The 16,886-nt window shown below is 42.3% G+C and overlaps 1 protein-coding gene across 3 annotated transcripts in view; it reads left to right on the top strand.

Annotated features, from left to right (window-relative positions):
* ZBTB7C (zinc finger and BTB domain containing 7C) overlaps positions 1-16,886 on the top strand; it is a gene marked incomplete at its 5' end in the record, with an annotated part of 377,445 nt that overhangs the window by 32,181 nt on the left and 328,378 nt on the right. The window lies entirely within an intron of this gene.

Here is a 16,886-nt window from a genome sequence, read left to right as displayed (position 1 = left end):
ATTTAAAGTGATGAGAGGGAAGAACCTACAACCAAGATTACTCTACCCGGCAAAGATCTCATTCAGACTTGATGGGGAAATCAAAACCTTTACAGACAAGCAAAAGCTAAGAGAATTCAGAACCACCAAGATCAGCTCTACAGCAAATGCTAAAGGAACTTCTCTAAGTGGGAAACACAAGAGAAGAAAAGGACCTACAAAAATAAACCCAAAACAATTAAGAAAATGGTAATAGGAACATACCTATCAATAATTACCTCAAATGTAAATGGATTAAATGCTCCAACCAAACGACATAGACTGGCTGAATGGATACAAAAACAAGACCCATATATATGCTGTCTACAAGAGACCCACTTCAGACCTAGGGACACATTCAGACTGAAAGTGAGGGGATGGAAAAAGATATTCCATGCAAATGGAAATCAGAAGAAAGCTGGAGTAGCTATACTCATATCAGATAAAATAGACTTTAAAATAAAGACTGTTACAAGGGACAGGGAAGGACACTACATAATGATCAAGGGATCAATCCAAGAAGAAGATATAACAATTATAAATGTATATGCACCCCAATACATAAGGCAAATGCTAACATCTAAAAAAGAGGAAATCGACAGTAACACAATCACAGTAGGGGACTTTAACACCTCCCTGACACCAATGGACAGATCATCCAGACAGAAAATTAATAAGGAAACACAAACTTTAAATGACACAATAGATTTAATTGATGTTTATAAGACATTCCATCTGAAAACAGCAGATTACACTTTCTTCTCAAGTGCACATGGAACATTCTCCAGGGTAGATCACATCTTGGGTCACAAATCAAGCCTCAATAAATTTAAGAAAATTGAAATCATATCAAGCATCTTTTCTGACCACAACGCTATGAGATTAGGGAAGAAAACATAAAAAACACAAACACGTGGAGGCTAAACAATACCTTGTTAAATAACCAAGAGATCACTGAAGAAATCAAAGAGGAAATAAAAAAATACCTAGAGACAAAACACAGTGAAAACACGACGATCCAAAACTTATGGGATGCAACAAAAGCAGTTCTAAGAGGGAAGTTTATAGCAATACATTCCTACCTCAAGAAACAAGAAAAATCTCAAATAAACAATCTAACCTTACACCTAAAGGAACTAGAGAAAGAAGAACAAACAAAACCCAAAGTTAGTAGAAGGAAAGAAATAGTAAAGATCAGAACAGAAATAAATGAAATAGAAACAAAGGAAACAATAGCAAAGATCAATAAAAGTAAAACCTCATTCTTTGGGAAGATAAATAAAATTGATAAACATTTAGTAAGTTGCCTTTTTTCCTTTGTCAAAGATTAGTTAACTGCATTTGTGTGGGCCTTTTTCTGGGCTGTCTATTCTGTTTTATTCACCTATGTGTCTATTCTTTCACTATTCTTTTCACATCCTGTCTTGATTACTGTAGCCTTATAGTAAATTTGGAAATCAGGTATTGTGAGTCTTTCAATTTTGTTCTTCTTCTGTATTGTGTTGGTTACACTAGGTCTTTTGCTTTTCTATATAAACTTTAGAATCAGTTCGTCAAGATCTACAAAATAGCTTTTGGAATTTTTATTGAGATTGTGTTGAGTCTATAGATAAAGTCGGGAAGGACTAACATTTTAATATTGAGTCTTCTGACCCAGGAACATGTTTTGTTCTTGTTTTTGTTTTTTGCCTCAGTATTCTGAGATGTCATAATGATGTGTTTTGCCTTACAGTGGATCTATTTTTATCATTGTGCTCATATTTTTATCTAAGGGCCCACTTGGCTGGCCTTTTCAATCTATAACCTCTGCGGCCTTTAGTTCCAGGACATTTTCTTGATTTTGTAGATGATTTACTTTTCTTTTTTATGCCCTCCCCCCACACCCAGTTCCCTCTTTCTAAGCCTCTCATTTGGAGAGTAGACCTTCTGGACTGCATCTGTAATTCTCTCAACTTTTCTCTTCTCTTTTCTATCTCTTTGTCTTTTTGCTTTACTTCCTGGGAGGTTTTCTTAAGTTTACCTTCCAGCCCTCTATTGATATTTCATTTGTTATATTTTTAATTTATAAGATTTTTTTGTTGTTATTCCCTTTTTATAGCATTCTGTTCTATGATTGCAATATTGTCTCCCTGAAGAAATTATGATATATTTTTTTCAAGTGTTTTTCTTCCTGCACGGTCTCTGTTTCTTCCAAGTTGTTTGTTTTGGTGTCTATTATTCAATTTTGGATCTTTCTTCAGTTATCTGGTTATTTTTGTTTATCTGAACCTATTTAAGAGTACCAGTGCAAGTGGGATTTGATGACCATGGGCTTCACTGGAAGATGATCTGGCTGGGCCTTTCTCTTGTGCAGTCTTAAATGTTTTGAAGTCTTTATTTTTATTTTTTTAATTGCAGTATAGTTGACATAAAATGTCATATTAATTTCAGTGTACCACATAGTGATTCATATGATACATTATGAATACATTAGGAATCGATCATCACGATAAGTCTAGTAACTGTCTGTCACCATACAAAATTATTGCAATATTATTGACTATATTCCCTATGTGGTACATTACATTCCCGTGACTTATTATTTTATAACTGGAAGTTTGTACCTCTTAATCATCTTCACCTGTTTCACCCAACCCTCACCCCCCTCTCTTCTGATGACCACCAGTTTGTTCTCTGTGTCTATGGGTCTATTTCTGTTTTGTTTCTTTGGTTTTTTTTTTTTTAGATTCCACATGTAAGTGAGATCATATGTTATTTTTCTCTGTTTGACTTATTTCACTTAGCATGATACCCTTTATGTCCATCCATTTTGTCACAAATGGGAACATTTCATTCTATTTTATGGATGCATCATATTCCATTGTATATGTGTGTGTGTGTGTGTGTGTGTGTGTGTGTGTGTGTAATCATATCTTCTTTATCCATTCATCTATTGATGGACTCTTAGGTTGTTCCATATCTTGGCTGTTGTAAATAATACTGCAGTGAGCATTGGGGTGCATGTATCTTTTTGAATTAGTGTTTTCATTTTCCTCAGATAAATACCCAGATGTGAAATTGCAGGATCATACAGTAGTTCTATTTTTAATTTTTTGAGGAACCTCCATGCTATTTTGTATAGTGGCTGTACCAGTTGATATTCCCACCGACATTACACAAGGGTTCTCTTTTCTCCACATCCTTGGCAGCACTTGTTGTCTTTTTGATGCTGGCCATTCTGACAGGTGTGAGGTGGTATCTCACTGTGGTTTTGTTTTGCATTTCCCTGATGATTAGTGATGTTGAGCATCTTTTCATGTGTCTGTTGGCCATCTGTATGTCTTCTTTGGAGAAATGTCTATTCAGGTCCTCTGCCCATTTCTTAATCAGATTGTTTGTTTTTTTGATATTGAGTTGTGTGAGATGAAGTCTTTCTTAAATCATGAAGTCTTTCTTCACAGTCAAGTTGGGGTCCTCAGAGAAGGCTCATCTTGTCTCTTGCCTGGAGAGTAACATCCTGAGGTTGGTGCTCTGAATACCCAGTGGAAGAGGAGCCTCGCCTCAGTAACCAGAATTCAGCTGGATGATCTTTAATCCCCCTGTTTTCAGCAAGGTAGGTCTCTCCTCAATTCCTCCTGGTGTCTCCCAGTCCAGAAAGCCTCTATTTATTTAACAGAATAAACCTCCCTCTTCTGCTGTGCTGGACAAGGGGCCATTACTAGTCAGGGAAAGAACCTGGGACTCTAACTGCTTCCTAAACAGGTTGCCAACCAACCTTCCTTGTTTTATCCCTCCCTTCTTCTCTCTTCTTTCAAGAGGGATTGGTAGCACCAATTTCTGAGCTCTTAAGGGGTTTTGCAGTATAAATTGGGCTGGTTCTCAACTTCCCCCACTGCTGGCTTAGAATTCAGCTTTTAGGGATTCCTGGGCCATTCACCACTTGTCCATCTGATTTCCAGCTTCAAAAATTCTGTTACTTTTATCTCCTCTCTGGTTCTTCCCATTTTTGTCTATTTATACTTACTTTTTAAAAAGCTGTCATTCCAGTAGGGTTTGGGGAGGAAGCAGAAGTAGATGCATATGTCTAGCTAGCCATATTTACCTGGTAAGGCTGACATTCAAGCCCAGCATCTGTTCTGATTTGGCTGGGATAGGGCCTTAGCATTTGTTAAAGATTTTGAATATTACCCCTGTTCAGACACGGTTTCTCCTATTCATCCTTTAGGATGAGTTCAGATGTTACCCTTGTGCACTGCTTTATTGTGTTCTTCCCTCCCCCCATCTCCCTCCCCCCACAAGAAGACTTGGCCATCTCTCCTCTTGAGATCACATAGACTTTGCATTCACCGCTCTCACTGCATTTACTGATGATAATTTGTACAATTGCCTCGCCCTCTTAGACCAGAAGCTTTGGCGGTGGGTGGCGGGCACCTCTTGTTTGTCTTTAGACCTCCACCACCGACCCAATGCTCAGACATCAGTAGACTTACTAAGTGTTTGCTGCATGAATAAAAGCAAAACCAGGTGCTTTGTGGGATGATGCTTTGGGGGTAGGTTTGCCTGGAGGCATTCCCCCCATCCCCTGTGACCTGCATGCTGGGCTGGAGTGGAACCCAGGTTGGGTCCCTGAGGGCTTGATCTCAGCCCTCTTTCAGCCCCTGGATTCTTACTAGGAACCTTTTTTCTCAGCACTGACCTTTTTCCTGAAGACTTTGTCTGTGTGCCTAAGTTTGCAATTAGAAGTATTGAGAACGCAGTGGGGACGGGAGGTGTCGGTACGTAACGATCTCTACCCTCTTCAGTGTTCCTGTGCACCAAAGACAGGGCCGTGGTGGGTGGGGGACTGGTGCAAAGCCACGGGGGAGGCGTCATCATTCTGTAATTGACACGCAGGGCAGCTCTCTTCCCTGAGGCAGGCCCAGAGCATTAGCAGAATGACAGCCGCGTTTACGGGGCCCAGCCACCTTGCTGGACGGGTCTTACAGCGACACAAAGGCAGGGAGCGAAGCTGAGAGGGGTTCTACACCCCAGACTGCAGACGTACAGAGTGACAGCCTCTGGGGCTGCAGGCGCTTGGCTCTGCCTTCCTCCCCAGGCAGCAGGCTGTTCTTCTGGCCCTAACGGGGCTGGGGGGATCCAGAATGTCACCGCTGACTGACAGCCCTGCTTCTAGCAATGGGGCCTGGCCTTGGGCTGATTTCAGGCAACCAGGGGCCTTTCCTCGGCCTCAGACATCGTGCCCCCAAATGGTAATTAACCAAGTGCAGCTGACTCACAGAGTTTTACAAATGAAATGGCTTTTCAGTCACACCTGTGTAGTGTGACTGGCGAGGCCTGGGAAGCCCTTCCCTCCGAATCATCATCTGGTCATGTACTCTGGGGGTCTTTTGATACCTAACTTAGAAGTGGGGTACCAAACGATGATTTCTTTGGGTCAAGACATCATCCTGTTTAAAATACAAGTAGCCTTAAGAAGAGCACATTGAACCGGTATTCATCACTGAAAACTTAATGTGGATTAATTTAACGTACTCATTAAACTGCTAGAAGTACAAAGAGTTCTTATACTGCCTCTACTTCAGAGCTTCTCAAAGTGTGGTTCTTGGACCAGCAACATCAACAGCACCAGAGAACTCGTTAGAAATGCAGACTGTCCAGTCCCACCCCAGAACTGCAGAATCAGAAACTCTGGGGATAGGGGCCAGTCATCTGTGTTTTACAACCCCCCCCCACCCCAAGTGATTCTGATGCACACCTCAGTCAGAGAAACACTGCTCTTCAAGATTAGGAAACTTTAAGAAAAGTCCAAGAAGGTGAGGGACTTGCCTGGGGTCACAAAGCTAGTTGATGGCAGAGCTGTCATTTTCAAATGACAACTGGTTGCCAGGATCTGGGGAGGAATTATTAACATTTATGGAAGCCTCTCTCCATGCAAGTCTCATAGCAGGAGTGTTATCTCACTAAATCCTCACCAGGATCCTGAAAACTGTCCCCAGTTTGTAGAGAAAGAAGTCACGGCTCAGTGTTGTTGAATAACATGCCGGGATAGGGACACGATTTCAATCCTGATCTCTCTTTCTTTTTTCTTTTGTCTTCTTTGGCAACTACATTTGTTGTGTGTGTGCATGTGCTCCCGAGTAGATCGTGGAGAGTTGCTATTCAGACCCTGCTGGTAGGGGCGGGGCACTCTAAGTGGTCATGTTGGCATTCTGAGGGCACTCCTCTCTTGGTGGTGCTTTCCCACTTACTTTCTTCCCAGCTTTGTTTCTGGTTGGGTCCTGACTCCAGTCTGGAGGGACAGAATGAGAGACACCCCCGCTGCCCCTGGCCTTTCTGCCCACCGTATGTCCAGCTTGGCCTGGGAATTGGATTTCCTAGTTGATCTCATGCTTCTAAGTGTCCTTGCTGTTCAAGCAAAGCCAGAGCCTTACTGACTGTGGCCAGCACACCAGTCAGGAGCGACTTGGGCTGGGGGAAGGGGTTCCCCCACATCTGGGATGGGAAGCAGGGCTCCTTGGGAGCCCGAGGGCACAAAAGGCTCTGAGTCGGGGGGTGGGAGGGGGAGCACAGGCAAAGCCAAACAGAAGAGGAAATTAAAGAGGCTCAAGTCTCCCGCCAGCTTCCTTTGCTGCATTTTTGGCAGGGATCGGCAAAGCTGGCCTGTCTGTAACTTTCCAGTCTGTCTGCTCATTGTCTTGCCCAGAAATACCAGATAAAAGAGACCATGGAATGAGGAGTGAGGAGCTCGGGTCCCACCCTCAGGGTATTCCACCAACATTAACTCTCTTTCAGGCCAGCACCGTCTGTGCCACCTGCCAGGGTCTAGCCGTTTTCACAGCTCTCGCTTCTGCCATGTGATGGGTGGGTGGAGGGGGTGCAGGGAAGACGTGTCTCCAGAGAACGCCTCACCTCTGGCCAGATATCTGTCGCGCTGCCTGTCTTGTGCCTGAAGTCCCCCCATGAGCACCATTCCATTGAGTTTCCCGTGGTCTCATATTAAAGTAGAATGCCAGAGGAAGGATAACACCTAATACCTTGCTGGTGAATGACTCACCAGGTTCTAGTTAAATGGGTAGGGGGTTCAGGGGAAATGGGCCAGTTGTTCTGAGTGGAGGCTTCTGGGAAAGAGCGGGACTACAGCAAGAGCAGATAGGATGGCAGAGACAGCTTTGCCATACTCAGAACCACGTAAGCTGGTGCTGGAAGGGACCCCAGAGATGCCAGAGAAGGGACTGCCTTGCCCAGGGACACTGAGCCAATGCGGGACAGAGCCAGACAGACCTGGCCTGTTAGAACTCTTTCAAGAGCCCAGTGTAATTATGGGTCATCTTATCCCTCACCTCAAGCCTCCTCTTTTCGTGAAGAGGTCCTGCAACTTGGTTGAATCTCTCCTTCAAGAAGAGGTGACTTTCTGCAGAAGGTTTAAAGTGGGCTCTATTTGTGTGGTCCTTAAACACCTCTGAAGGTCTCCTGGGAACAGATACTAAGGCAGGCTCTGGGAAGACGAGGATGGGGAGAACACTCTCCTTTTTCTTGTGGAGTTCACAGTCCAGGGGGCAATGCACAAGGTAAAGCACAAAAGCTAAGATACAGTGTGAGCAAGGGCTCTCTGGGAGCTGGAGAGGGGGATGCCACTGGTCAGGAAGAAGCTGCCCCCAGCTCTTCTAGGGAAAGTCAGAGTTGGGGATACTTGAGCTGGGAACTGAAGAATGAGTTTGCTAAGCATATCGAGGAGGTGGGAGTGGGGGGAGGTATGGGCATTCCACATAGAGGAGACGGCTCAGGTGGGAGGGGGCGTAGCCCTTCCAGAACCTGTAAATATGGTTGAATCACGATTATGGAAAGAGTGTGTTTAGAGGAGGGCCAGGAGACAGTCCAGAATGGGGGGCTGGGCCAGGCCATAAAAGCCATTGAGCATGGCTACACTAAGGGGTTTGGACTTACCTCCTGAGGGCAGTGGGGAGCCACTGAAAAGTTTTATTAGTCAATCAATGCTAACTGTCCACTAAGCAGCCCCTAACATGTTAATGGCTTAACCTCAAAGGTTCAGTTCTACTCCAGTGAAGTCTGCTGAGACCTCCAGAGTCTGCAGCGGGAGGGGAGAGAAAGACGGAGGAAGCATACCAGCTCTTAGCACCCTCAGCCTGGAAGTGGCACATATAGTTCTATTCGTAGTCTGTTCAGCCAGAAACAGCCACATGGCCCCAGCCTACCTGCAAAGGAGGCTGGGAAATGTCGGGAGGCACAGGCGTGCCTGAGAGCACAAACAGCTGCCACAGGAGACTTCAGTCAGGAGAGTGCTGTGGTCTGATGTGTGATTTGGGATGTTCAGTCTGGCAGCGGACTGAGGAGGGGGTTAAAGGGCTGCAAGCGTGGAGACGGAGGCTGGACAGGAGGCTCTTCCCGTTGTCTGGTGACAGAGCTCTCCCTGCTCCCCAGTTCTCTGCAGACTGCAGCGGGGTGAGCCTTCAGGGAAGGAAGGTGGGTGGAGACTGCCTTGAGGGAGGCAGACGGCTCAGGGGCGATGGGAGGTCAGTGATGGGACTGTTGACGGGTGTACTGGGCAGCCCCACGTAGGGCTGCAGGGCTCGCAGTGGGCCCGACTGAGCTGGGGGTGTTATTGGCCTCTTCAGAGTTCAGGGCCTCCCTGAGCATGAGCTATGCTGAGACGGGCCTCCCGCCTTTTACCCCTTGTTCTCGGTGCTCTGGAGGTCCTCGCTTACCATTTGGAGCGAGTGAGCACGTGGTAAATGAAACCATGGGTGGAGTGAAGGGGCTTGGAGGAAGGAGGGAGCTGGATGGAAGCATCCCTGGGAAAGAGGAGCCTTGACTGGCTGGTCTTCCAAGGTAATAGCACTTCTCTAGTGTTCCTAAGCTTCATTGCCACCTGTTTGTAGCTCTGAGGAGTAATGCAGGCTGCCACTTCAGAAGGACCGTCAGGTACTTTCAGAGGAAGTGTTTGCTCATGAACTTCTGCATAGCTGTGCTCATTTTAACCCAGTGACTGGCTGCGTCCCCACTGCCATCTTCCACTGGTAATACCGTGGGGACGGCAGGCCTCCTGCCCAGCCTTCGCTCTCCTGGTTGCCCTGTCTGATGTCAGGCTCTCACGCCAACCTAAGGAACAGATGTCCCAAAGCTGGCAGCGGGGAGGAAGAGACCTGAGTTCTGGTTTAAACTAGGCTGCTAACTTTCTGGATGATCTTACAAAGTCATCCTGTATTTCTGGGCTTCAGTCTCTTCTGTTGGGTGGGCGTGGGGATTTTAAATGAGAGATCTTCAAGCTCTGACATTTCCAGCTCCACAGGATGGAAACTGAATATCCTAAGGGCCCCTCAATTTTCAGAACACTGCTTTTTCACCTAGAGGCAGGAATACCGGGAGGCATATTGGGAGTTTCCAGAGGTGGTCTGGGCGTGGCAGAGCTCACTGGTTTTTCCTGGGGCTGCAGAAAATGGGGGGTGTGGGTCTCAAGTGTGGGCCTCTTCCTTTTCTTGCCTCTTTGAGAAATGAACCCCTTTGAGAAATGGGTGAGAGCCACAGACCATCTCTCCAGAAAAGCATGTGGCATGCACAGAACCATGTACCAGATGCACACCCTCTTTTATGTTTAATTTCAGGGGCCCATGGCCTCCCTAAAATGCAGCTGGGCTATCTGCCTGCTTTGCTCTCCCTAGTGGGTTCTGGGTTCCTTTTACAAATCCAGTGCTTGCTCCTGAGCCAAGTTGTGGAAGAGCTTCAGGAGCCAAAGGAAAGTCCTCAGAGGTGTTTGCCTTGACCCCACAAGGGATTGGATGAGACCTCTCTAAAGAGAGGCAGAAAATCAGTGCAAATTTATATGGCGACAACTGAAGGCACTTGTTAGGTGGGGTGTGTGTGTGCTTGTCTGAGAGAGAAAGTTGGGGGGCAATGTGGGTGTATTGGCACTCTTACCTTGATAACATGTCTTCTGGGAGGGATTCTCTACTTTTTTGTAATTAAGCTTTTTATTTTGAGATAATTAGAGATTCGCATGCAGTTATAAAAAAAAATATAGAGGACTCCCTTGTACCCTTAACCTAGTTTTCCCCTTTGGCAATATCTTGCAAAATTATAATACAGTATCACAGTTAGGATATTGATATTGATACAGTCAAGATGCAGAATATTTCCAACACTGCATGGATCTCTCCTGTAGCCCTTTTATAGCCATGGCCACTTCCCTTCTCTGCTCTCATTCTCTACTTAACCTCTGAAAACTAATAATCTGTTCTTCATTTCCATAATTTTATCATTTCAAGACTGTTATATAAATGCAATAATACAGTATATGTGTAACTTTCTGGGATTGGCTTTTTTCACTCAGTGTAATTCCCTGGAGATTCATCCAGGTTGATACATTTACCAGTAGTTTGTTCCCTTTTATTGCTGAGTAGTGTTCCACAGTTTGGATGGACCACAGTTAGTTTAACCATTTATGCATTCAAGGGCATCTGGATTCCTCTTTGACTCATTGGTTATTTAGAAGTATGTTGATTTGTTTCCGAGTGTTTAGAGGTTTTCCTGTTATCTTGCTGCTATTGATTTCTAGTTTGATTCCTTTGAGGTCAGAGAACACACTCTGTATGAAATAGAGAATGAATTCTGTATGAAAATTCAGTTCTTTTGAATTCACTGAGATTTGTTTTATTGCCCAGTCTATCTTGGCATATGTTCTGTGGGCACTTGAGAAGAATGTACATTCTGCTGTTGTTGGGTGGAGTGTTTTGTAAATGTTGATTGGATTCTGTTGGCTGATGGTGTTGTTGAGTTATTCTGTATCCTTGCTGATTGCCTAGTTATTTTATTAATTTTGAGAGAGGAATGTTGAAGTCTGCAAATATAATTGTGGATTTATGTATTTTTCTTTTCAGTTCTATCAGGTTTCACTTCACATATTTTGTATCTCTGTTGTTTGGTGCATGTGAATTTAGGATTTCTTGGTGGATTTATCCTTCATCATTATATAATATTCCTCTCTGTGCTTACTTCGGCGGCACATGTACTAAAATTGGAACAATACAGAGAAGATTAGCATGGCCCCTATGCAAGGACGATACACAAATTCATGAAGCGTTCCGTATTTTTGTTAAAATGGTTGTGGTCATTCTATCTATCTCTAATAGTGTCAACAATAAAAATAAAATTTAAAAAATATTCCTCTCTGACTCTGGTAATTTTTTCCCCCTGAAGTCTAATTTATCTCATATTGATATAACCATTTTTGCTTTCTTGTGATTAATGTTTACATGGTATATACATTTTCATCCTTTACATTCAACCTGCCTATATCACTTTACTTGAAATGAATTTCTTATTAACAGAATAGTGGGCCATGTTTTTAAATGATCTATCTATCTATCTATTTATTTATTTATTTATAGATAAATAACAAGGATTTACTGTATAGTACAGAGAACTATATTCAATATACGGTAATAATCTATAATGGAAAAGAATCTGAAAAAATATATATGTTTAACTGAACCATGTTGCTGTACACCTGAAACTAAGACAATATTGTAAATCAACTATACTTCAATTTAAAAAAAAAAAGAGAAAATCATCACCCCAAACCAGAAAGTCAGTCTTAATCATGTGCATTTCTAACTTATGTGGACTGACCAGATCAAAGATAATTTAGAATATCAATGGCCATTACGGGGAACATTTGAAATCCCCAAACTTAATTTCCTTAAAACTGAATTGGGCTACAATAGCTCAAAAACTTCCAGAAAAGAGTTCAATACTTATTTCTATTGGTAGTTTGAGGCTTCCCTATGTTATCTGGAGTCTAAAATTGCCTCACTGAAAAATAAGATTTTAAGATTAATGGGGCAAACAAATTATTAAAGAAAGGTAAAATGGCTCCCAAAGCCTTAGGCTCTTCTTCTTGGCCTTTTTGTCTCAGATTCCTCTTTGGCACCATCTTGTCTCTCTCTTTGGCTCCTCATGTCCAGACTCCACCTCCACCACCATTATCCTTATTCCCTTCTACACTTCCTATGCCTCTTGTATACCCTCAATTCTCCCATATTAACTTTCTTGCCGAACTTTCCCTTTTCTCTAAAACCCTCCCCACTCCTTTCCTCTGAGCTTGTCAGAAGCTTTCCCTTCAAAATTGAGCCTTCAGCTAGTTCATATGCTTGTCAGGGAATGCCAGGCCCAGCATTGGGTGAAAAACACAAATTGGGAAAACACTGAAAGGTCTCTAGCATTGTATAGGGGAGACCAACCTGCTAATTTATCATATGATCGGGCTTGGGCAATAGCCAAGTGACTTCATCAAGCATAAATTGATATTTTTAGATTATTCACATCTAATGTAAATATTGATATTTTAGGGCCTCAGTATGCAATTTTATTTTTATATTTTCTGTTTGTTGTCTCTTTCATTTCTGTTTTCTTTTTCCTGCTTTCTTGTGTGCTACCTAAACATTTTAAAGAATTCCACTTTGACTTATCTATGGTATTTTTCAGTTTATATTTTTCGTATTTTTTTTAGTGATATGTACATTATGTGTACATGACTTAACACAGTCTACTGGTGTCATCATTTTACCAATTCAGGCGAAATATAGAAACCTTACCTCCCTTTATGTCTTTTTACCCTTTATAATTTACATTATAATGTAATTGTCTTAAATATTTCCTCTACATTTAAAACCACATCAGACAGTGTTAAAATTTTTGCTTCAACTGTCAAATGTCATTTAGAAATTTAAGAGGGGAAGTAAGTCAGTTGTATTTACCTACACTTTTGCTTAAGTGTATTTCTTCCTTCCTGATGTTCCAAGGTTTCTTCAGTTATTTCTTTTCTTTTCTTTTTTTTCCTAAAGAACTTCTTTTAGCCACTCTTGGGGGTAGGTCTGTTGGCAACAAATTCTCTTAGTTTTCCTTCATCTGAGAATGACTTGATTTCCCCTTCATCCCTGAAGGCTATTTTCACTGGATACAGTATAAGATTCTCCGTTGATAGTTCTTTGCACACGTGAAAAATGTTGTGCTGCTTCTTTTTGGTCTCCATGGTTTCTGATGAGAAGTCTGCTATCATTCTAATTGTTTCCCCCATATCGGTAGGTGTCGTTTCTCTAGAACTGTTTTCAACATTTTTTTCTATGTCTTTAGTTCTCAGAAATTTGACTATGATGTGTCTTGTGGATTTCTTTCAGTTTATTTTGTTTAAGATTCTCTCATCTTGAATCTGTAGGTTTGCGTCTTTTTGCAAATTTGAGAGGTTTTCAACTACTGAGCACTTTTTCCGTCCACCCTTTTTCTCCTCTCCTTTGAGACTCCAGTGACAAAAATGTGAGACTTTTTGTTGTATTACTATAGGTCCCTGAGGCTTTGTTTGTTTGTTTGTTTCAGTCTATTTTCTCTCTTTCTCAGTTTGGATAATTTTTATTGCTCTATCTTGCAGTTCATTGATTCTTTCCTCTGTTCTCCCCATTCTGCTGTTGAACCCATCCATTGAATTTGGTATTTCAGTTAATATATTTTTCATTTCTAAAGTTTCCATTGGTTCTTCTTTATATCTTATATTTCCATTTCAGACTTTGCATTGGTTTCAAACATATTCATAGTTGCTTGTTGAAACATTTTTATGATGGCTGCTTTAATATCTCTGTCAGATAATTCTAACATCTCTGTCATCTTGGAGTTGGCCTTTACTGACTTTTTTTTTCATTCAGTTTAAGGTTTTCCTGGTTCTTTAAGATAAGTGATTTTTTATTGAAACGTGGACATTTTGGGTAATATGTTTTGAGACTCTAGATCTTACTTAAAACTTCCACTTTGCCTGGCTTTGTTTTTTTTCAATATGCTGCAGAGGGGAGTTTGGGGGCACTGCTTTATTACTGCCAGGTGGGGTTGAAGTCCAGGTGTCCCACTCGGCCTCTACAAATTCCTTTCCGGTTAGGAGGGGTTGGAATGCCTAGTTACTGGTCCCCTTGTGACCTCCACTGACACCACAGGGGCTGAGGGTGGCCTCTTTACTGCTGAGCAGTAGTAAAATCCCTGACTCTCCACTAGGCCTCCTCTAACACCACTCTAGTGGGGAGGGGTTAGGGTGACTCATTACTGCTGGGTGGGAGTGGGAGTCAAGGCTGCACTGGGCCTTTGCTAGCATGGATGGGAGTGGGACCACAGTTTTTTTTTTGGCAGTGTTTGACTGGATTAGAGCAGTTATTGTATAGAAGTTTGTCTTTCTGGGCTTCCCCTCTCCTAGTCTTTTGGCTAGAAAGAACAGGCTTTTGTTGGGGAATTTTTTGTCTGTGCCTATTGATATTTTCAGGTTGCCATCTTCTTCAGCTCCAAATCTGGGATATATGAAGCCAAAAGAAAACCCACCATCCAGAAACTTCACCATCCTATCTTCCTCAGGTCCCAAGGTCCCTAGCTAGTTGCTTACCTTTCAGATTCATATGATGTTTGTTTTATGTATAATATCCAGGGTTTTTAGCTGTACTTAGGGGGAAGCATAGGGCAAAGTGTGTCTAATCCATCTTCCCAGAAGTGGAAATCCTCTCTACTTCTTTTTCTTTACTACTTTTTAGCAATATTGAGAATGTAGTACATGTATTTGGGAAAGTTTTAAACAGTACAAAAGAGATACATGAAAATTTCCCTGTGTTCTGGAGTGTCCACGTGGTTCTTCTACCAGTGGCAGTCACTGTTACCAGTGCTTTTGTGTCCTTTTCAAGAGAGTCTCTGTGTGTGTGTGTGTGTTTGTGTGTGACTTTCTATACTTGGTAGTGGCACCAACTTAAACTCCATTAACCATGGATGAGAGCAGTTATACACACTCTGGTTCAGGAGCATTGTGTATATTTAAGCATATTTGCCAACCTAATATATGAAAAACTGGATTGCATTATAATTTTAATTTGCATTTCCTGCCATGTGTGAGGATGAGCATCATTTCTGATGTATAAAATACATTTGTGTTTCCTGCTCTGTGGTCTGACAATTTAATTTCTTCTTTATTGTACATTTCTCTATTGGGTTGTTGGCATTTCTTATAGACTTGCACAGGTTTGCACATGCACATTATTTATGTAGCAAGGAAATGTGCCCTATGCCTGTCATATATGTTGCCAATATTTTGTTCCTATTTTTTCCATTTTCTTTTGACTATTGTATTTTATGGTATTAGATATTTAAAAAATTTTGAACTCAGATGTAGCCTTTTTAAAAATGACATTTGAATTTGGGTTATGTTTTGAAAGTTCTTCCTAGTTCAAGATTATTACAAATATTCTCCCCCATTTTTCTTCTAGATCTTTTCATAGTTGCATCTTTTGTTTAGGTCTTTGATACATGTGATCCAAAATTTTTTTAGATCATTCCTGAATTGTCTCAACACAATTACTTGAAAGGTCTATCTTGTCCCCAGTGGTTTGAAATGCCACCTTGATTTATTGTGGGTCTTCTCTGTGTAGGTGCTTATCTGCTTTGTCAGCAAATTACCAATGGCAGCCGGTGGCCTGGGGAGGCTGTGCTGAGGTGATCTCAGAGCCATCTGCAAGGAAAGAAGCACTTTTGGAGAAGGATAAGGAGCAAGGGTGGCTGATTCTCCCCACCTTGGACTGCTCTGTTTTGGTCTCATGAAAATGGGCTGAGCCTGTTTCAGGGACGTTTTCCAACCATCTTGCCCCCTGATGGTAAGAGGCCCCTCTGTCTGCTCCTCTTGTAAATCACAGGTCCTGCTCTTTTCTTAAATATCTCCTACATCCACCCCTCATCCCTATTCCCCTCTTCTGTCCTTGACACCTCTTCACTTCAGGCCTTTACTATTATGACCTAGTTTTTGAGTACCCTCCTAAATGTTTGTTTTAGTTATCTCTTGCTACCAAGCAAATCAACACAAATTTAGTTGCTTGAAACAACACACACTTATTATCTCATAGACTTATTATTGCTGTGGACCATGAGTCCTGGCACATCTTAGCTAAGTCCTGGCCTTCAGGGCTCTCATGAAGCTGCAGTCAAGGTATCATCCAGGGCTGGGTTCTCATCAGGAGGCTCAACTGGAGAAGGATCCATTTCGTTTTTCATGTGGTTGTTGTGGCTGTGGGATTCATGGAAGCTTGCTTCATCAAAGCCAGAAAGGGAGAAAGAGTGTCTCTAGTGCCCGGCTACTATTAAAATGGAGCAAAATAATGTAACGTGATTGCAAGAATGACATCCCATCATCTTTGCCATATTGTACTGGTTAGAAGTCATACCACATTCAAAGGTATGATCACCTGGAGGCAGGTCTCGTGGGATGCCCTTGGAATCTGTCCTCCACATGGGTTGTTTTCTACTCTAGTCCACACTTCACTGTGGAGCCAGATTAATCTTCTTAAAGCACATCCCTGACCTTACTAGTCTTCTACTCAAAAGTCTGCATTAGTTAAATTTCATATAAAATATTCTTATATTAGCATTTAAGGCTTTCTCCAGGAGCTGTCTGGCAGTTATCTGTCAAAATTGCCAGTGCACAAAGCCTTTGACCCAGACTATATCCCAGATCTCTACTCCCACACGAGTGAAATAACGAATGCACAAATGTAAGCACTGCAGAATCGTTTGAAATAACAAAAGATTGGAAACAACCCAAATGGGAGGGGCTGGTTGAATACGTTACTGTACATCCCATCAGTGGAATACTACACGGCCACAAGATGGATGAGGCAGCTCCTTGTAAATTCACGTACAGTGATCTACACCAGTGATTCTCAGAGTGTGGGTCCTTGACCAGCAGTATCACCTGAGAACTTGTTGGAAAGAAACAAAGAAGAACTACAAAAACAACCCCCCAATAATTTACAAAATGTCAATAAGCACATACATGTCAACAGTTACTTTAAACGTAAATGGAGTAAATG

This window comes from Mesoplodon bidens, assembly GCF_964165515.1.
Source record: "Mesoplodon bidens genome assembly, chromosome: 13".
Taxonomy (NCBI): Eukaryota; Metazoa; Chordata; class Mammalia; order Artiodactyla; family Ziphiidae; genus Mesoplodon; species Mesoplodon bidens.
Note: the sequence above shows the minus strand (reverse complement) of the source record. Positions and strands in the feature narration are given on the sequence as shown.